Below are 21,915 nucleotides of genomic sequence, written 5' to 3'. Positions count from 1 at the left end.
GAATTGGAAGCTTGAGAGCCTGAAGGCATTCAGCAGTACAAGAGCCACTAGTGGATTTGCATATCCATCTCCATTACCAGGGAGCCAAGGGCTAGAATCTGTCACACAGAGGAAGGTGCAGAGTCATATTCCCACTAAATAGATTGCTCGAAGAGCGAGCCATCTTGGAGAACTGGTGGCATAACTCTCAGTTATGCCATTAAATGTCCACAGTCGTCCACAACTGTAGTCTCGATCCTTGGAATATCCAGTTCCAAACAGAAATGTGAGCTAAGGGGTTTACACAGTTGCAGTAAAGCAGAGTAGGATTTGAGCTCTCATCTCTGGGTGAATTAACTTGCTGTTTCAGCAGAGCAGGCGGAGCTATTTTTGCCTGTCTGAGGATGAGAAGCCCCACATCATCATCATCATCATCTTCTCTCATGGGAAAGGCTAGGGAACTGAGCGTGCTGTTGTGGAGGGTCCAAGGGAAGCTGCTTTTGCCAAAGGATTCCTGCAACCTCACAGAAATCTTTGCCTTGTTCACCTCAACCCTCATTCGGCACAAGCAAAGCTCCTTTTCCAGGGCTGCACGTTGCTTTGTAGCTCGTTTTTCATCTGTGCTAGGAAGCTACCAATTTACCTAGAGAGCATCGTGATGCCTGGCAGAGGTACTTCAAAAGTGTCTACAACCACACCAGTCTTGCCCACAAATTGTACTACCATGTCATACCGAGATTTTGGGATTTCTTTCTGGGGCAGCTAGATCCTGTAGTTACCAGCCCTGGCAAATATAAAATGAAGTTGAGTGGAAAATGAAGGGGACTGGTTGGTTGTTTTCTTTCCTCCTCTTTTGTTGTACTGTACTGGATTGCACTTGTGGAATAGGCACATCTGAGGAGGGTAAGATTGATGACTATAAAGCACTAAGATGTTGGCTAGAAGATTTATAGGACAGTTTGTCAATTATATGATGTTAAAAAACCTAACCCACTGAGTGGAGTTGAAAGCAACACAGTTCCTGGCACAAAAAGGAAATGGTGTGAAAACAATCTTGCGTCTTGCTCTCCCAGGATTCAAAATGGTCTTTACATCTGTTGTCTGCAGAAGTTCTGTTATGTGTCGCTGGCCTTCACAGCCAAGAAGATGCTCTGCATCTGCTCCGAAAGGCTAGATCCCTTCTGACAACATTAACCCAGCTTTGACAGATGCAGCTAAGCCAGAAGAATACCAGCTTTCAGCTTCTGTGCCACTTAGAAATAATGCATAGATGTGTGTCCCATAGATGCCCACTCCATGGATATCCATTCAACAACGTTAACGTAAAGTTTGGATTACTTCAAGTTATGACAGGACAGTGACATCAGCTTAGAAAAATCTTCATTGAAGACATTAATTGCTATAAAGGTTTCATATGCTTCTTATCTTATGGGGCTTCTGTTGTCTGGACACAGCACTAAACAGTATCTTGTCAGAGGCTGTGTCTTTTCTTAAAAGACAAAACATGAAAGATGAAAAAGATTTAATGTCACGTTTGTTCCAATCCAAGTGAGGGGTTTTGATACATTCAGAGTTTTTGCTACAAAGATAGAAGATAAGTGAGGAATGGTAAGCAGGGTGGAAAAGGGGAGACTTCAAGGAGAGATGATGTGGCAGGGATACGAAAGAGAAAGAATGGGATCCATGGGGAGCTGGGGGGGCAAGCTGAGATGAAAAGGTTATCAAGAGGGTGGCTCAGATGAGATGCAATCATGACCATGTGCATTCCTAAATTCCCAAATCTTAATTGTAGAGCCAGGATTAAAGAAACTTCTTTAACATCGGAGGAAGCTTTCTAAAGAATGTGAACGCCATTGGTCTGGCAAATAATTTGAATTGTCTCAAAACAGTGTTGCAGCTGGCTTGTGTAAGAGTGAACATGGATTTTATGTAAATGTAATTTTAAAGACCAGGGTTGAATAAAAGTAGAATTACTCCACAATACCAAACACAATCCAGATCTGAATATTTTGCAAGGTTTGGCAAATGGCTTCCTAATAGAAACATGGACTGACTACAGAAGTCATAAGAGTCCATACAGATTCAGGTAAACCAACACTTTTTACTTCTGGTTAATATATACTATGTATTGAATCAAATGTGGCTTCACTTACTAAGTTTCAACTCTACTTTAAAAAAAACCTTTTCTATTTGTGATAAGTGCAGTACGTGTTTGGAACATGAGTCCTTAAAGCTGTGTAGCTATTTAACAACTAACTTTTAGTATTTCATCTTTGGTATCTTATGGTGGGTACTCGGAAACTTTAGTAGCATACAGGTCACCTGATAGGACAACTTTTGTCTAAAATGTGTACTTCCTAAAAGGGGCTGAGACTTACACGAGGAAGTACTGCAAGCCTTAGGATTCCCAAACAAATCGCCTAAGTGATAATTAAGATCTCTTTTTAAAATGGTCTGGTGTGAAGAGAAACTGCATCTACCTGTATTTGCTCCTGGGGGCAACAGCAGTAGTGGCAAGTTTAACTCCGAGTGAGGGAGAAACCAATTCTTCTCACTCAAGGTAGAATTCTTTTGCTTTTATGGCTAATATTGCATTTGCATGCCTTCAGCGCACCAGTCCAAATGACCACATACCCCTTTATATACGAGGGGCAAAGCAGGCCTACAGGGAAGCTCCCCTATCTTTGCAAATTGCTTCCACCAGCATATATTGGATTTGGACTTAAAAACCAATGAACCGTTTACTTCAGAGAAGATTAAACCACTGGGTTCAGAGAACCTACTGTCTTCCTCAGAGCCTGCATAACTTAGCTGATAAGGAGAACTTGGTTTTTATCACAGAATAGTGTGTCTGCAAGACGATAGCTGGTCTGACAAATTTTACCACTGCCTCCATAAAAGCCATAACAATTTCCAGGTGCCTTCAGGTCTTGGAGGCAGACTATACTCAATGCTCCAAAGGTCTAATGAGTTAGTAGGTGTATAAACAACTTGGTACACTGCAGGATCAAATGAAATGAGTATTAGTTAACATGGAAGTAACAATATGAGTGGAATAATTAGATTAGTTTCTTTTATACTGGAAACAGTAGTCTTCTAGGAAGCTTGCAACAGCAAAGTTATCTCATGCTCTGTCTGGATTAATGTACAGTTGTTTACCTAAAAAAAGCTTTGGATGCAAAGAAAAATTAAAAAGGCTTCACTTACAAAAACAGAAGCCCAATTTAAGAGCAAATTCTGGGACTCTTACGAAAGTTATCTTAAACAACACAGTAGAAAGGCATTAGTCTACAAGAAATAATTGTTTGGGCCATTACATTACAACCACCAGTACTCTCTCCTACCCCTGGCCAGCTTTAAATCTAGCTGTTTATCTCAATTATCAGCCAACACAGAAGCGACTAGACCTAAAACAAATCCCCACTAACCTCTCCTGTAATGTGCCTCTCCACGCCTCCTCCGACCACACACAAACCCACGCACATGGAAAAGAGCCCTCCCCATGCTTTGGCAACACCTCGTTCAGCAGCTGGAGGCATTTCTCTCCCCCCAGTGCTCGGGCTGTGGGGCAGCAGTAACGCCCAGGGGCCCCACTGGGTCCGGGCAGCCGGGGGAGCGGTTGGGCGCCGGGCGCTGAGGGGAGGCCGCTGCCTCAGGCCCGCGCGGTTGCTGCGGCAAGGGCTGCTCTTGGCCTCAGGTGAGGCGGGCGGGCGGGAGCCGTCGGTCACGTTCTGCTCCCTGGGCACCTGGTTCTCCTCCCCGGGCCCGAAAGGAGCCCCTCCGCTGTCTTTGGGACACTGAGATCTCCTATTTCTTCACACTGCTGCCGTGTGTTCCTCAGCGTGGCAAGTAAGTGTGTCAGCTACGCTGATCAGAGCCCATAAACTGTAAATATTTGGTACTTAAACCACGCCTTTTTTTTTTTTAAAGTCATTATTCATCCAGGACTGAAAAACTCCAAAACACATGACACTTTTTTCTTTTCCCTTTCTAAGACAGAAAGTGTAACAACAGTGTTAATCTTCTGAGGACTTTTTAAATTTAAACTGCCAAATATAAAAATTAATGAGGTGTGAGGAGACGCAAGCTTTTGCATCTGTCTATCAACAACTTAAATATGGGAAAAGAAAATAATCTACTTGAATAGCATCTGATTGCGTGCTTTATTTTGATTCCTATCTTGGTTCTGAGAGGCACTTAGTGCATAGAGAAAGAGGGCACTTAATATCTGGCAAGACCAGCCCGTGCGTTGCAGTATGTCAAAGATTATTAATTTTCAAGGACAAAAGCGAAAAAGAAATGTCGCTACCGATGTTTTTCTTCTAAAGTTCCAGCAGCAAGCAGCGGCAGTGGGGCAGGCGGGCATCCACAAACAGCGTCGGTGGCCCGCGGCGCCGGCGGGGGCAGCAACTGCGGTACCTGGCCGCGGAGCTGTTTGCTTGCTCAGGTGTGTGTGCCTCGGCTCGGTTTGGTTTGGTTTGCTACTATCGACAGACCTTAAACCCAAATCGGCACACAGCTTTTTTTGGTCTGAACTACAAAAGGTCTCTGACTATTTCTCCTCTGTTTCTTCCCAAAAGGTGAAATCCTGTAGACCTAAAACTTTCTTTTTAGCGATATTATTCGCCTTTGAATATTTATGGTTAAGATGCAGTAAAGAGCATTCCAGTTTTCCATTCTTTCCCCTCTGGAGTTTTGTAAGACTCCTGAACAATGTCGGAGCTACTGTTTGGGGGTTTCTTTTTAATTCTGTACTAATAGATGAAGCACATTATTCATCTTTATATTGCACCAAAACCCTCAATTTTAATTAACTTCTTTAAGGACTTCATTCTGTACCCATTGACATTAATTAAGAAGTTCCATTGGCTTTAGCTATCAGTCACTGCATTTGCTTGGGGCTAGATTCACCCAGGGGAGAGTTACAGAATTAGCCACTGAAATATCTTCAGCCAAGAAGGTGAGTCTGAACTTCCACCTGCCTTAGAAACACAGCTGCTTGATTCAGGGCTGCCAGGAGGACTCCACCTGTGCAGCATCTGAAGCCTGATCTGCTGAGAAGCATGTTTCAAGGGGCTAGTGGTGGCCAAAGAGGCTGCCTAGGAGGTTCAGACTGTGGTTTATCAGTCTCCAGAGTCTGAGGGGTTCAGTTTGAGGGCTGCACCATATATATTTGCTGAATGTACCCCAGCTTTTTCCCCTTCTCTCAGTTGCCATCTGACACTGTAGTGGTCTGCACGCTGCTGAGCTGTTGTGGCTGGAGTGTGAGAGACCCAGGGGCTGTGCACAGGTAGGAGATCTCTTATGCGAGCCCAGCAGAAGGTAAGGAAGAGGAGCCTTGTTTAATAGTTAAGGCCTTTGCCTGGGAAAGACCAGACTGAGTTTCAGCCTGAGTTTACTGTTGTTATTGTGGGTTAAAAAGCCATTGGACAAAATAAGGAAAGAATCCTGGCAACAACGACCGGAGCTTGTGGCTTATTTATTGACATGGAACAGTGTTGCCCAGAAGAACTGGAGTTACTGCCTCCAGAGTAAAGTAGACAATGTGTTTTTTGGTTTTTTTTTTTTGTTTTGTTTTTTTTTTTTACTTCATTCAGTTTTTGGTGTTAGGTGATAAAAGTTCAGCTAAGTCTTTCTTGGATCTGACTCTAAATCAAAGTATATTGCACCTGGATGATGCACCTTGCCTAAATGTTTAGAAAGGAACATCCTTCAAACACTAGTGGCATGAGCACGTGGCTTTTCATGGATATCTCTGATTACTTTTTCAGTATCCCTTCCTTTAATAGTAGCAGATGGAATTTTTGCCTTGCCGTGCTGAGAAACTGAAAACCTCTCGTGTGCGTGTTTGTGTATATTTCTGTGCATGTGTAAATAAGTGAATTCTGAGAAGTGAACAAAACAATCTGTCCTCTTTGGGAATTTACTAAAGGGAATGGGCATTTCACGTATACTCGTAAGTTTGCATATAGAACAAAATAGCAAAAATAAGGTAATACTTATCCTAGGCAGCAGCAATAATTTATTTTATTTCTTTGTCCAGTTATTTTCTGCCACATAACACACTCGGATACAGCTCATAACTTTTATTCTTTTTTGATTACTTTTATTGCACAACTGGTAACTTTCTTGAACTGAGACCATACAGGAGCAACAGCAGTTGCTTAAGTATATATAGATTACAAATATTTTTTAAGGTGTATTTAGGAAGTGATGCCTGTTTTGGAAAATACTGAGAATTTCCTCTACTGCATATGGTTGATGACGCAGTTAGCTTTTTTTAAAAAGTTGAAATTGTTCTGTGGTTATTGTTTATTTCCTTTATTCATTAGCAGATTAGCTGTTTTTTAAAGCAATGCCAGATGAATTGAGCAAGAGGGCAGAATAAAGTCGAAGCCTGTACTATTTTTGTCCAATACTCATTAATCAAGTGCATTTGGAAACAAATAGTGGCCTTGATTCACCACCCAGCATTATGCTGATGTAATTCCATCAAATTCTGAGGCGGTTTCTCTCATTTACACCAGTGTGAGTAAAGAGGAAAATCAGGTCTTGCATCTCTCTAGCAAAACGCAATTTGTTTGCCAGGAAGGCTGGATAAAATGTAGATATCACACAGGCAATATGCCTCTAGCTGCTGTGCTTACCCCAAGCAGCTCAAAGAGAATTATTTAATCCTTGTTTGCATAATAACTTCTGATAAATAATTCAAGAACGTATGGCCTAAAGTTTTTTTTTTTAAGGCAGTGCCTGAGGGAGAAACACGATTCTGTTCCAGTTTTAACAAGGAACGAGGAACCCCAGCAGAGTTGTTAGAGCTGTATTCAAGCTCTTTGGACGTGTTTGGGTGTAAAAGGTACAGTTCAATGCACAAGAGGACTTCGAGATATTTCATGGGGAGCTGTCACAAGAGGAAATACACCTCTGTGCAATGCAAATACTGTGTGTTTGTAGTGTGAGAGGAAACTAGGAGGCTGGAAGATAGCTCTTTAGTAACAGGACTTAATAGTGTAATCCGTTAAATCAAACGTCTAGAGAGTGGGGTTCTGAAAAAGGATGATTTTTTTTTTTTCTTCCCTGCCTTATCACAACAAGATGCTTAATACAGGCTTGCTGACAGTAAGTGCTTAAAATTGGCTTCTCTCTTTTTCCCTTCTCTCTGGTTATCTTTAGCATGTTAAAGTTATCCTAATTAAGGAATAAAATGGTGTCATTATCTTTGGCTACTTTTTTCCTTCATATTTTGTATTTTTTGGAAATTATGTTGGTTGACAGAATTGTAAATAAATAATAACTTGACTTTATCTCTGTTAGATGGATTCTGATGTCCTTATTACTTGCGTCTGTTTACTGCAGTGGGGTTTGCTTTGAGTTAATACGTAGCTGAATGTGAATAAGGAGGCTAAATCTGGTCCTTACATCACTGATCTTGAAGGGGGAAAAAAACCTTAATTGCTACTCCTGGCAACCTAGGGGATATCATTGCAATTTGAAAACTGTTTGTTCCCAGTGTATCATGGGTTTTGACATCCATACCTACAGTACTGTATACAAACGTTGTATTTACTAATTACTATAGCAATCAACAGCTGCTTGTTTGGATGTAGAGCAAAATCCTGTTTGTTCTCATCCAATTCTCTGATGTAAAGTTTGTTTGGTTTGTGTTGTAGGAGAATTTTATATGACCACACTCTTTCATCAACCCTGTTTTTGCTTGTCTGTATAAAATATACAAAAAACAGTAAAGGTGGCATTGACTTTCCTAACAGAAGGATACATAAAAGCTAATCTGGGACAACTTACCTGAAGTTTTCAGCTTCTTAGCAAGTGCAACAGCATGGTCATTTCCAGACTGTTGTACTCTGTAGGCAGTTCTGATTTACATTTCAGTTACCTCAAAATAGATATTTGCAAAGATGGATGTTAAGTGAAACTTCAAGTGAAATATTGTTTTTATGCTGGTGGTACATACCTTTTACAGAAATTATTGCTGTATGTATTTTTGATTCACTCTCTATCCCATTATAATATTATGCAGAAAAAGTGAGTTACCACTGAAGTTTTATGGGCTAGGTAGAAAGAGAGAATCTCAGCAATGTAGTGTTTGTTCTTGATGCAAATAAATGCCCTAGATCTTTTAATCTTTGTTGGGGTGCTTGATTTTCATGAACCTTTGAATGGAAGTAAGCAATTCTGCAAGAAATTATTCTTGCAGAAGGCTCATAAATGGAAAAAGTGCAAATTTGGCAGAAGGACAAAGCAAAATGTGAATGTGGTACTTGTTCAAACATTTTGCCAGGCTCTCCCAGTCAGGCTGTTGAAATGCAAGTGTGGATGACAGCTGTGTATCTCCAGGTGAGGTTGATTTTTGTTTGAAAATCTGGTTTTGTTGTACGTAAGCGATTTGGCTGTTTGAATTTCAACAAGGAGAAACAGTACGGGTACAGCGCTTTATGTTCAGTTTTTCCCTGTGTGCTTATCTGCAGAATTCCCATTGAGACTCTTTTGTTACAATGTTCCCTGGAAAATCCTTTAGTATCTCATGCTGTGCTTCTTTCAAACCCGAGGTGTAACAATATCATTTTAATCTCTCCATCTGTTGATGGCAGAAGATCAATGCCATAAAATTGTATATTAATATAAACCTCTGGTGTGTCTTGTTTGGAATTTTTATTATTTCTATCTTTCTGATTATATAGAGGAAGTCTGTCATCGGATCCAGTTACACCTGTAAATGATTTTACAGTCTTATTCTTTTGGGTCCTTTCTGCAGCATTGTGTAGTCTTGATCAGTAAGATATTATACCTGTACCTACTCTTAAGTGTTAGAGAAGTACCGTTGAATTCAGGAGCTAGGTGTCTGCAAGCACTTTTATAAATTAGAGCATATGTGAGGAAGGCACATTTGCTGCTTAGCTTTGATTTTTATTTGCAGAAAGCGTGTTTTATTCTGGAGAAAATCCAACCTTGATAACTTGGAAACTAGACTGTATCTCAAAGATCTTGTACTTTTAAGAATCAACACTTGGCTTTATGTGTATAGTTATATTGGCAGCAATGGCATTGATACCATGCTTTGTTCACAGTATCAAGACCTAATTTTGTGAGAGGTAACCCAATAGCAGGAAAGCAAAGGGGGAATAGTTATAATGGGACAGAATCTGTTTTGACATGAAGCCATAAAGATGTTTTAAAGGGAAATACAGATTGTTTATTTACTTATTAAATGTAGAACTTGCTGTCAAAGTGTAGTCCTAGTTTTAGCGGTATCAATGACCTGCAATTCCATGGTCCATTACACAGGCGTTGAGCTTATCAGAGATCACGCACTGGCTAATGTTTCCATAGCACGTGACTTTCATCTCCTGATTCTCATGCGTGTTTTAATTGGGATTTTGACAGTGTGATGCATCTTCTGCATCCATCAAGTACGGGTCTGTATTGAAGGTGAAGGCTCAGGTGGCTAAATGCAAGTCACTATGGGTTAGCGTGTTACCAAGTACTTAGAGATCCTGTGCCTAGACTTGCACTGTTTTGAAGGCCAAGTAAATCATGTTTGTTTTTAAACTTTTCATTTTACTTTGCATTAGCCATAGGCTAAGAGTGGGCAAATAGCCGATTACTCTCTGGCTCAGGTGACGCGCTGCAACTCACTTCTGAGTATTTGATGTTTCAGTCATCGCCCAAGGGACAAAGCAATATTCATGTACAAAAAAGCGTGTCTTGCATTAGGAAGGAAGAGTACATTTTAATAGAAATTCCAAGCAGAACTGAGGGTAGTCTGCTTTAACCGTACAATTACAATTGTAACATTAAAATTTATAATTCTTGCATAAATAACTACAGTGCACAGGTATTGTGAAGCCCTATTCTGATACACGCTGTCAAGGGAATGATGTGGTCTGCAGGCTCCAACTGTTGAACTTGGATAACAGATTTCTCTGTAGTCTTATCTTTAAAAAAAATAGAAAGCCTTCTCCATGTGATAGAAAATACTGAAGTAGCAAGAGTTCTGAACTGTGAGCTTACAAATTGAACGTTGATTGCAATTTGAAAGTCAGATTATATTGTATCATTTGCATTAGAAATATTTCTAGAACTGACAAATGACAAAGCCCAGTTTGCCCACTTCTTTTTTATTTCGTGTGAAAATTCTTTGCTCTTACTTCTGTGAACTTTCTACCCGGCAAGTTATAGAATGGAAGTGCTGCCTTGTTAGTACTGAATCCCCGAGTGTGTAAGGTCTACCTTGCCCTTCAGAAAAGGTGTTTTTATTTATATGTGTGTGTATATATACGTGGCTTAAGACAGCTAAGCTTCTTTAAATAAATAAACAAACAAACAAAAGCATGTTTTTAACATCTTCCATAGAAATCCTGTATTGCAGGCAGCTGCAACCTGTTCATAGCCTACAAGGATAACTTTACTCAGAGGAAGCAAACACTCCTAAGCAAAAACTACAAAGCAGGTATGTCTGAAGCTCTGTTTGACACTATGGAAGTTTTGATATCTTTTTCACATCTCTTGCTACTCTAAAGAAAAAGACAAAGAAACTCAATTTAACAGTAAAATTACGGAAATTAGGGGATACCACAGAGCCTGTTTTGTTTTGTTTGTTAATTCCCTCCCCCCTGCTTCCTGGGCTGCTTTGCTCAAATTGGCCTTGTTTGAGTTCATCTTGGAGCGTAGCTGGTTACAGAAGTGAGCTTGGTGCTTATTCACTGATTAGTTACATAGCTGTGTGCAAAATGTTTGGGTCACTTATCTATTTTGGAATAAATGAACTCTATAATCTCTGAACACGGGTAGTTATGTGCATACTTTTAAACAAAACTGGATCTGCTTACCCCTGCTTTTGCAAGTGCAAAGCTGAAGTTGATAAAGAGAGGGATACAGATGTTTTTAGTTTTCCATGTTTGTTGCAATGGAGTAACTTCTTTACGTGATCGTTGCCACCTGGCAGAAAGGTTTGGCGTTTCTGGACCTGGCAAAAAATTGACAAGATGGCCTTGCAGTGCTGCTCCCATGCATCGCCATTGTTGGGATCAACAGCCCCTAATCAGTGCCTACAGAAGAAGCCTCAGCGTTAACACTGCTGTTCATCAGGTTGTGTATGGTTGTAATGAAGGTCTTGTCTTGTGATTGCTTATGCAAGTGAGTAATTTTATTCACGTCAGTGATCTCAGTGACTTCAGGGAGACTATTCACGGTGGTTTGCCGACTTGAGGCTGCCATGTGTAAACTGTGGCTGCTGGAAGCTTCATAATGATGTATTTTTAATTAAATACTGCATATCAAAAATATAAATTATATTTCTCCAGAGCCAAAGAATAACATGATACGTGAAGTTACTCAGATGAAGGTGCTAGAGTTGCAGGAAGAACTGTCATCTTATTTTCTAAGTGACATCAATTTGTGTGGCTAACATTTTAGTAATAAAAAGCAAAATGTAAATCTGTAGCCTGCTGTGAAGAGAAGTCTACAGTTTCAATGAACACTGCAGGATCTACTCATAAATATTCATTAAACAGTGCCTTACTGAAAACGAAATTTAAGTACTTAAGGTAATGGAATATAGCTGAGAAGCTCTTTCAGACATGTTCAAAAACAGGACAGCAAAGAGCTAGCGTAAGTAGGATAAAGTTTATGACTTGCTTGTTGATCCTAAAAGATAGCACAAAAGCACTATAGGGTTAACGGCACTGAAATGCTTTGTCCCACAGCTAGGGAAACCACATTAGCTTTTGATGGAAAAACAGTAGAATTTCTGCCTCCCTGGACATGTGTGTTCAGTTACGTCCTTCCATGGCATTATGATGTCAGGATTTTTACTTCTTTACATCAAGAAAAACATGTGAAGCATTGTGTAGCTTATCATTCAGAAACTGCAAGGTTGTCAGTACAGAAAAGAAATGGGAAAGTTGCTCTTACTTTTACTTTTTTAACTTTTATTAAGACCCCCAGAAATAGCAGTTCAAGAAGAGGATGAATAAAATAGGCTCCACTGCAGATGGAAGTGATTACAACTCTTCATTTTCCTCACATGACAGAAATTATGTCTCTTCACACCATTGCTTTCCAGCACAAGGGTGATGCATACTGAGGATGCTTCATTCTCTGAGTAAGCCTGTGACTGGGCAGTAAGAAATGAGTGTGGGAAATGCTCATACAAATTGAATTGCTCCTGCACAGCTCCCTCAAAGCCAGTGACAGTTTGTGCTCATCCCACCTCGTGTGAGGTGCTTTACTGAGGTACCCAGGTTAGGAGCTTGGTGGCCCCGATCTCACCACGTGTCCAGTGGAAAGGAGGTGAGCCCAAGCCACCTGGGGCTGCTGTTGTCTTTCCATCAGCTCTGCAGGGAGACTGCAGCAAGTGTGCTCTGATACTTGATGAAAGTGGCCGTTAGTGCCTGTAGGTATAATGCATTTACTGTATCTCAGGGTATGCTGGATATTTAACCAGATGGCATTTCTGAAAATTTTGACAGGATCCTGAGTTAGCAGTAGCTTTGAAACGTAACTGCCAGCACTGTTTCCTTAAAATAAGTATGCTGGCAGATACTACTGGGCTTCTAATCTCTAGAATTTGGTTTTATTAGAACGGAATAGGGAGCATTCTGATCTGCAGGATGAGGCGGATTCAAATACAAGATTAGAAAAGCAAATTTCTTTCCTGCCCACTGTGCCCTTGAATGAGGAGATCTTTCCTTCCGCTTCTGCTTTCTCAAGTCCAACAGTTTTCAGTGGCTCCATGGGTTGGAGAACCTGTGCAAAATTTGGTTTCCCAGGTAAACATACTCCTCTCTGTCCGCCGAGAGCTGACAGCAGTTCTTCTGCCTGCTTGTCTTGGGAATCCCAGGGCCTTGGGCTGTTGGGGCCTCCTGTGCTCTTCCTGCTGCGTTTTGTGCTCCAGAAGGTCTCCAAGCTGAGAAATCTCCTCTTCCATTGTGAACGCAGTAACCTGACAAAAGATAAAAAGGGCAGTCTTTTTGACACAATGTGACACTGAGCTTTTCCATAGCTGCTTCTCCTAAATTGCAGCTGGTGTCTGAGAAGCAGACAGGATAGGTGACAGAGCATCTCCTTGAGTAAACCTAGGCATGGATGCTTGAAAAGTCAGGACTGATTTGGACTGAGATGGTCTTCTCTTGCCAAATCAACCTTAGGGATGCTCTCGTCCCACTTGTGAAAGGATCGTGTGAGGGAACTGAATCTTGAAGAAAAGATTTTGGACAAACGTATGGTGTCTCCTTGGTTAAATTGAGTAATTTTACCCTGCTTGACGGCAATGACAGGCTGTCTGTGGAAAGAACAGGTGGAGTCAGTGTTGCCCTAACATCCCGCAGAGTTAGCATTGCTGTAGTGTGTTGCATTAAAACCTTTCCTGATGCCTTCATGGCTTGTTTAGTCTATGTTCAGGTAAATGATGCACATATTGTATCAAGCTGTATCTGGAAATAGTGAAGAAAATGCTCATCTTCCATATAGATAAATTAATAACATAGAGGATTTAGTATATATTAAATCATGACTGCCTTTTTTCTGACATAAACTATAAGTAAATACTACATATTTGCATACCATATAACTCCTTAATTATTGAAGAAGCTGCCTTGGCTAAAAACTTTAAGTACATCTAATTAAATGTTGTGAGGCAAAGAGATTCTATTCTTGGTTTAAAAAAAAAAAAAAAGAAAAAAGACTTATATAAAGGATTCATTATGGACAATATTTCAGTAAAACATCTGTTAGTGTATTTATTATTTTAAAAATAATTGCCAGAGAAGGAGGAATATGAAGACTTTTTAAAAAAACAAATAAAAAACGGGAGGAAAAAACCCCAAACCAACTTGATATTGGTAATATCAAGTGGTAATACCACAGTATGGGTAATGAAAGTGCAATTGCAAAGATCCTATTGTGATGGTGTGCCTTGACTTCTTTCAAACGTTGTGTAAGTCGGGAGAGTCTCCACCGAACTTGAAGGATACGTGGTAATGTCACCATGAAGAGAATCAAGTTCAGTTTCTATTTAAAACTCATTTACTGTTTTGCTGCCTGAGCTACAGCAAGGGGAGGGCACGAGGTCTGCCAACTGGGGGCAGATACAACAAATCCCTGATGGCAGCTTTTGCTATTTTTGCTCTTGCTGTTGCCACTGCCCGGGCAGAGGCCTCTTGTCTGCAGTAGCTCTCGCAAGAAGCATGGAAGAGGTGGGAGGAGGTCCTGAGGCAGTGGAGGAGTAGCTCCTGGTAGGGATTGTCAAAATATCTTTCTTGAGATCTGATGGCAGCTGGCTCTGAAGTGTCGTACAGCAAGTTTGTGCCTTGATGTGTTATACTTCCTATTCCAGAACAGGATCTACGTGTTGGAAATGAACTTTATTTTTTGTAACCTTTCTCTAAGTTTTTTTTTTTCTGGTTTAATCTTGCAGTATTCTGTGAAAACTAACATTGCTAAATACGCGCCCTGCGAACCTTTGCAAAACAAGCTTCTGTAACTTCAAATGTTATACATGATACGCCAGATTCTCCCTCTCCCTCTTTCTCTCTCTCTCTCTCTCTCTCTCTCTCTGTGTCTCCCTCAAAAAAATAAAGGAGGGCAGGGAGGAACCCATGAGGATACATACACCGAGACATACCTAGAATTACAGATGTGGTATTTTGAATCCTTAATTATTAGTCTATGCTCAAAATTACTGTGTCAATTTCTACTGTCCTTTGGAAATTTGATGCTATTACTTCAAAATAAAGAATCACAGATGTTGAAATTATTAGAATAAATTAATTCAAGTAGCAGCCATCATCTTTTTCCTGTCTCTCAAAAAGAGAGTATTACTGATTTTTTTGAAGTCTTCTTTTGGTCATTGATTTGTTTAACTGCAGAGCTGCCATTGTAGCTTACTTGTTGATTGTAGCATTTTAGCTAAAGTTTCTAAATTGCCATTCTCAGCTGAAGATGTATCACAAGATTGAACAAATGACCTTTACAGTGTAATAACATCCTTTAGCCATGAGGAATTAGCGTGTTGCATCTATCATTCCTGCAGGCCTTAAGGTATGTGCCTAGTTCTGTAGTGCCATTCCTGTAATAACGTTACAGCCTTGAGAGAGACACTTTTCTCTCTTCAGTGCAGTTATCACTGAAATTGGTACTCGTGTTTCAGCATTGTTATTACCATCATGGATTTTATAGGTGATAAAATAACAAAATGTATTTTTGAACTAGCTATATCTTGACCTTATTTTTACTATTTTTTTCACTGAAGTTCTTATTTATCCTAATTGTTAACGTGTGAATAATCTTTTGTTTAGATAAAGCAAGAAAGCTAACGGCTTCAGAACTTAGTCTGAGGCTTTGCACAAATAATTAAAACATTATATAAAACTGCTACATGCAGTAGGATATTTTGGTGCTCTAGAAACTTAACTCTCAGTTGGAAAGAGAAATATGTACTTACTGGTTCAAAGAACAATTAGGTGCTTTTGATAATGCACTTGCAAAACTTTACATGCTATAGCTAATAAAAAGGAATTTACTTTTCTAAGCAGTTGTAAATGGAAGACAAGGCTTTTATCTGCAGCAATCTACAATGTATACAGTAATAGAAAATAATGATTCACAGTGAGAACTTAAAAGCGTCTGATTTAGGCCTCTAATTTTCAAGTAGAGAGGATTTAGCGTTCACAAATGAAGACGTTAGTTCGTGTAGACTGCTCTTTTAAGTTCATTAAGGTACACAAGCCCTAGGATGATATCGGCAAGCCTTGTGATTGTCAGTTGTTCCTTAATAGAGGTGTGATGTTGGCAAGGAGTACTGAAATGAATGTTGCCAGCAGTCATTACTTGTGCCTCACCTGGGAAAGCACTGGTAAATTCGGGAGTAATTTTGTGCGGGAAGTGACAGAATGCTACAAGCTCTGACTGTAATTGGAAGAGAAATCAGAAACGTTGCATCAGTGTTTGTCATAAATGACCAGCTGAAACAAATCTGAATGTGCTGATGCAGACCATTCTGGCGTGTTAGTTCAGATCATAGCAGCACATCCTCTGCGTGTTAAGGGCAGCACAAAAGGATGAGGTAACACTTCTGAAGACGCAGACTGTTGCTGGGCTTTGTGAAGAGGCGTGGTAAAAATGTCTTATCCTACAGTGCATAAAATAAGGAGAATTGCTCTCCTGGTACTTGCAGGGTGCCCATCTCATCATCTTCAGGATGAAAGCCATGTGGCTAGGCCAACCATGCCCTCACACTCGTGTTGTTTTCCCACATCAGTTACACAGCCCTATTTATAAGAATTGTTAAGTATAATTGCCGTCTTTGCAGTAGCTCTGCCCACTCACTGCTTCTGCGCTCTCGGGTGTGCTGTAGGAGGTGTTATATCTCTAGCTAAGTAGGTTTTTAAAACTCACTGCCTCCTGGAGATCCCTGTTGTACTAGTCACCTCCGTTACCATCCCCATAGCTAGCTTGCTAGAGTCTGGATTTAAATCAAAACTTGTGGAATGTTTCAGTGAGTGTACATCAAATTTCATAGCCCAAGAGTTGTATATCATACAATCTGAGCACCTGCTTTTCTGAAAGGATACTAGTCAGTTCTTTCACTTCACAATGAAAGTTTTTTTTTTTCAATAATTTATATAACCTTTGAGCCTGAAGGAAGAGAAAGACTAAGAATAAAGTACACCTATGGATTCATCACACAGACTGAACAGTCAAAAACAGTCAGAAACATCAAAGGGCATTCTTATTTACAGCTAAAGCTAATTTCAGGACGGTTAGACTGCCAGTGACATTATTGGTATGTTTACTTGAATCTGAACTGTAGATGTTACTTGGTTTGAGAACATACTATGTGTGAATATGTGGGCATCAATAGCATTGTGATTTGCATTCAGGTGAAAGGAAAACCGAACAAAGAATGAGTGAGTCACCTTAAAGCCAGGGAAGAATGACAGTGGAAAAATGTGGATAAATGTCTGTAACAATAGATGGAAGTCAGAGAGAGGGTATCCCATTGACAAGAATATTATGCTTTTATTTCCGTAAGAGAATAAGAACACAATTCTAAAACTGGACCAGCCATTACAAGGGATTGGACAGTCGTTTGGCTAAAAGAAGACTGAACTTGTTCTGTGGCTTCTCGCAAAAGTGTAAAACACTGTGGTTTGCTTATTATTGCTCCACTAGTGTTTTGTTTGGAAACCAGATGTGAAGAAAAAAGGCCATATGCCTCCCACTGATTTTTAGAAATGTTACTTCATGTCAGTCTTGTGGAAAGCATCTGCTAAAGCTATCAAACCCCTGGATCAAAAAATGATGTTTACCTGCAGTCAGTCCAGCCCCCGCGTTTGTTCAGTCCTCTGTGCAGACTGGCCTTCTGCTGCTGCCGCCTGGGAGGGCTCCAGGGCCCCGAAGAAACAACTTGACCAGAATCTGCTGTATTTGCAGCTCCCTTTAATTTCTAATGTTGCGGTTCATCAGTGTGAAAACCTGTAGCTGTTGCAACTATTAAATTTGTGGCTCTTAGAGCCATTCTCTGTAAAATGGTTTGGTACATCTGTAAAATAAACAGAAAAATATACAACACTAATAACTAGAAATCTTGTAAAAGTCTGGGCAAAAAACAATGCAGGACTTTAGTTTTGCTTATATAAAATTTTATTTGAGGGGCTACATCTCAGATGTAATGCCGAATATTCCCTATCCCTGGAGGTATTTGAAAGACGGGTAGATGTGGTACTTAGGGACATGGTTTAGTGGTGGACTTGGCAGTGCTGGGTTAACAGCTGGACTCAAGGATCTTAAAGGGCTTTTCCAACCTAAACTATTCTATGATTCTGTGATATAGATCTAATGTTTGTGTTCATAAAAAAAAAAATACTAGTTAACAAGGTAGGATAACTCTCTACATCTCTTTTCTTCCTTTGAGCATCAGGAGAATGAAACGAAGTAGCTCTTAACATGTTCTCATCCAATTACATTTATCTCTCTGGCTAGAATTGTTCATTGATCACTAATCACTGGTAGTTGTTTACACACAACAGTGTTCACATGTAGCATGCAGCATATTGAGGATTATTGCTATAATAGGAGCTAATCAATGAAAACCACTCATGACTCTCTCAATGAGGTGATAGTGAAAGGTTTTTCTTTTGATTACTGCAGCAATAGATTTGTCAAAACAGACATAGCTGGTCACAGCCAGCAGGGAAATGGTTTTCAGCATTAGATCGCAGACACCATTTTTCTCTTTCTCTATAATAATATTAAAGTTGAAAAACGATTATTCCGGTCCCCCTTTATTAAACAAGCTATTACAAAGCAAGTGAAGGGTTTCTGCACCTTCAATTTTCCACCTAATAATAGTAAAATATATCCATTGTTGCCTTGACAATATTAATGCTATTTTTTTCCCCAGTGCCTAAAGCAACGCATCTCACCATTTTCTTTGCCAGCTTGAAACAAATTGTGGCTTTAGATTTTTAATATTAAAGACAGGGGTTTTCACTGTGATTAGTTAATTCACAGGCTTGATATTCACCAGTAGACTAGACATAGAAGTTAACTAAGTCTTCAAAATAGCCTTTTATTATTCTTGGTAATACCAGTATTTTGCACTGAGACATATCTGTTAACTCTAGAAATCCAAAATACCTTAAAATAAACGTATGTCAGATATTAGGCATTTAGACAGAGTTAATGCCATTGGCCTACATTTTTTTTTTTTTTCTAGTTTATCATGCCATGTTTCTGCCATTAAAGCTTCAGACACGCTGGTGTTTTTGGAGGTGCTGTGTTCTCAAAGCTCTGCTGATTTATTAGAGAACAGTGAATTCAGCACCCCTAAAAATAGATGAGTAAAGTTTTGACTTTGGAGCACGTTCATTTTTGCAATCGGAAATGGGATGCAGAAATAACCCTGCCCAGGCATGTGCTCTGAATGTCAGGCTACGGCCACAGGCTCGCTCTGTTTTGTCTCCAAACAGTAGGAAATCTAAGATGGAATGATCTTCATTGGAAGATCCTTTAGATAATTCTTTTTAATCATTTATGCTGAAAGTATTCCAAATGCAAAAAGAAGCTAAAACTTCTTAGATTACGCAGATTCAAAGAGACTTTGGGGACATCGATTAATATTTGCATGCTGGATAGTTTGGTGTGCTGCTTCAATTATCTGGAGCTTGATCACTGTGTGTAATCATAATTTGTTCATAAAACTACCCAGGCCTGTCAGCACACTGCCTGAAATTAAACTTCTTCTGCCTGTGCAGAGCTTATGAAAAATTGAATGGCAGTTCATTTTCACAAAACATGACAAACATAAAAGAAATTATGAATTAATTTTAAACCCTGCTTAGCAGAGTCTTATCAATTTGATGGAGCTCTTTGTCTTACAGAAGTCTGGCATCGGAGCTGATATGCTTAATTAGTATCAAGCATCTCAAAATGTCTGTGACTGACAGGTTAGATCATCTGGTGTCCTCCCCCAACCTCCCCATGAATTGCAGTTTGAAATATAACAGTTTTAGTTAGGGAAGCTGACTAACAACTTTCACACCTTTACATCAAATTAAACACGTGAAAATGGGATTGCTATTGCAGATGAAGCAAAGATTGGCACAACCCATGATATCAAAGATACATAAAGTCACATTTGCTGCTGTGGAGTCTAGATCTGAGATTACAGTGCGTTGGTCTGGAATATACCTCTGATTTGAATGTGAACATAATATGTTTTCATTTAGCACTTGGAAAAATTAACCTATCTGGCACAAGCAATCAAGAGCTTCAAATAGGTTACTAGGCACATCCAATAAGAACTTTGGAGGGTGTACAAATTAAAGATTTTTTTTTTTTTTTTTTTATTCAAGAATTCTGCCTGGAGGCAAAGGGTGCCTGGTATCAGAGTAGGATTTGAAAGTGGTAGGTACCTTATATGGTTAATCTCCAAATAATTTTTTTTTTTTTAGAAGTATACCAAGGTAGGGGTGTCACTAGTGTGAAAATAAGGATTTGAGCCTCAAGCTTTAATTAAAAGGTATTAATAGATATTGTCTGTCTCATAGAGAAAGGGGAGGGGAAGTAGAATAATAATACTTAAGGATGTTAGAGATAATTGTCTAGCTTCTCTTTTTCTCTCACTGAAGCCTTGTAATTAGTTGCACTGATTTCCTCAAGGTAATTCCTGAACTGTGATGATGTAACAGGAGCATGACTTGACCTACAGAATTGCAAAATAACTTTAAAATCCTTAAATGTGTCCTGTCCCTGCATGTTTTTAGCAACATCTGCAGAAAAAGATAGGTATTCAGACAATATTGCATAAAGTTATGTTCATGGAAGAGCTATTAAAGATGTTTAGTTGAATTTGGACTGTAAAATCTTCTGTAGATTCAAGTTTAGCTTACATCTAGCCATGTCTCAATCAAACTACAGCTGAGTTTCGGGTGTAGATTCTTGCCTGATGTTGCTCAGATAATCACAATGATGCTGAATATGTCTCAGATATGTTATGAATAGGTCTCAGATATGTTATGAATCTTTCAAGAAAGACGGTCCAATTCTTTGTTGGTATTTTCTGGACTTTCTGTAGGGTTTAGCTATGCCACATGTTGTTTGCTCCTACTGGCAGGTTTCCCATTGGAGTTACTGGGATAATTTGCTGAGGAAGGAGGACAAATTTAGGCTATTTCATGTATTTCTCTTTTTATGTGCAAAGAGAGGGAGAAAGAATGAAATTGCCCTCAAGTATCTGAAAGGAGAAATAAGGTAATCTTTTTTTATTTTTTTTTTCCTCCTCAGCTCTGCAAGCCTGATTTTTTTTTTTTTTTCTCTTCTTATCTTCCCCCCCCTTTTCATTTCTCTTTTTCCAAGAGTCTCCTGACTCTGAGAGTCTCTCAGATCAACTTATGTTCAGATTGCACTGGTATAAATGGTTATCGTTTATACACCTGCAATGAGAGTCAGGACTTTGAACAGACAGTATAATAGTTATGATCATGCTGAGGATTACATTGAGGAAATATCTCATAAGTTGCTCTACTATCCTTAGTTTTTAATAAACCTTTCTGTGACTTTCATAGTGTACTTTTGTGGGTACTTTGGATATTCCAGTTGCACCTACTGTGGTCTTCACCTTCTTGTTGGGGCAATAATGTACCTTGGATAAGCAACTTCTCTGCATTCCAGGTTGCTCTTTTATGTTCCTTGCAGGCACTTCGTATCTGTTTTGCCCATTCTGGGGTGCATCTAGTTTTCCTTCTGCTCTTAAAGTGAAAATACTGTAAACTGGAAGAGCACAACCTATTTCAAGAACCCTGGATTCTCTCAGCAGAAGAATATTTTTATGCTGGTAGCTGTGCTCTCCCCAGAGAAACCTCAGCTTAACTATAAACTCACTTGTCACTGCTAGTCTTCTTTTCTCATCGTTTCTAGAATTACTGTACTGTAAAAGTCATTTATGAAATATCATTACAGATTAAGACAAAGCTTTTTTTTTTTTCTATTATATAGCTGAGAGCGCTTTGGTATGTCTAAGAAACATGTTAGTGTCAGGGGAAAAATGTTTTTTACTTACCTTACATTTCAAATTTAATAGCTGCTAAAAGTATTTACTCATTATGTAGCTACCAGCCTAAAAAGCCTATCAAATATGTATCATTGGTAATGAGCATACTGCTTTTTTTATTTTTTATTTTTTTTAATTAAAAGACAAGAAATGCAGCTAATGAGGCGCAACTAGGCAAATCAGTAGAAAGTGCAAGTTCAGTCCATGTGCTCGGTGTTAAAAACTGAGTCACTCCTTCCTCATCTCAGGCCTTTGATTGCCAAGGTCAGTGTAGGTATGGGTCCTGTGTATGTTCTTGTACTCTAAATCTTTGAAAATTTGCTACTCTGCATTTTTGGATTTTTTTGTTTGCCTTTATACATTAA

The 21,915-nt window shown here is 39.4% G+C and overlaps 1 protein-coding gene and 1 long non-coding RNA gene across 9 annotated transcripts in view; both read left to right on the top strand.

Moving 5' to 3' along the window:
• NLGN1 (neuroligin 1) overlaps positions 1–21,915 on the top strand; it is a 399,023-nt gene that overhangs the window by 238,910 nt on the left and 138,198 nt on the right. The window lies entirely within an intron of this gene.
• On the top strand, positions 10,424–17,085 carry LOC148050762 (uncharacterized). Its single transcript, XR_015700598.1, has 3 exons — positions 10,424–10,447; positions 14,932–15,036; positions 17,030–17,085. It is a non-coding gene; the product is annotated as an uncharacterized LOC148050762 (long non-coding RNA).

The sequence above is a fragment of the Nipponia nippon genome, unplaced genomic scaffold, assembly GCF_047370975.1.
Source record: "Nipponia nippon isolate SJK-2023a ecotype South Korea unplaced genomic scaffold, ASM4737097v1 scaffold_7, whole genome shotgun sequence".
NCBI classification, from domain to species: Eukaryota; Metazoa; Chordata; class Aves; order Pelecaniformes; family Threskiornithidae; genus Nipponia; species Nipponia nippon.
This window is presented reverse-complemented; position numbering and strand designations above follow the sequence as displayed.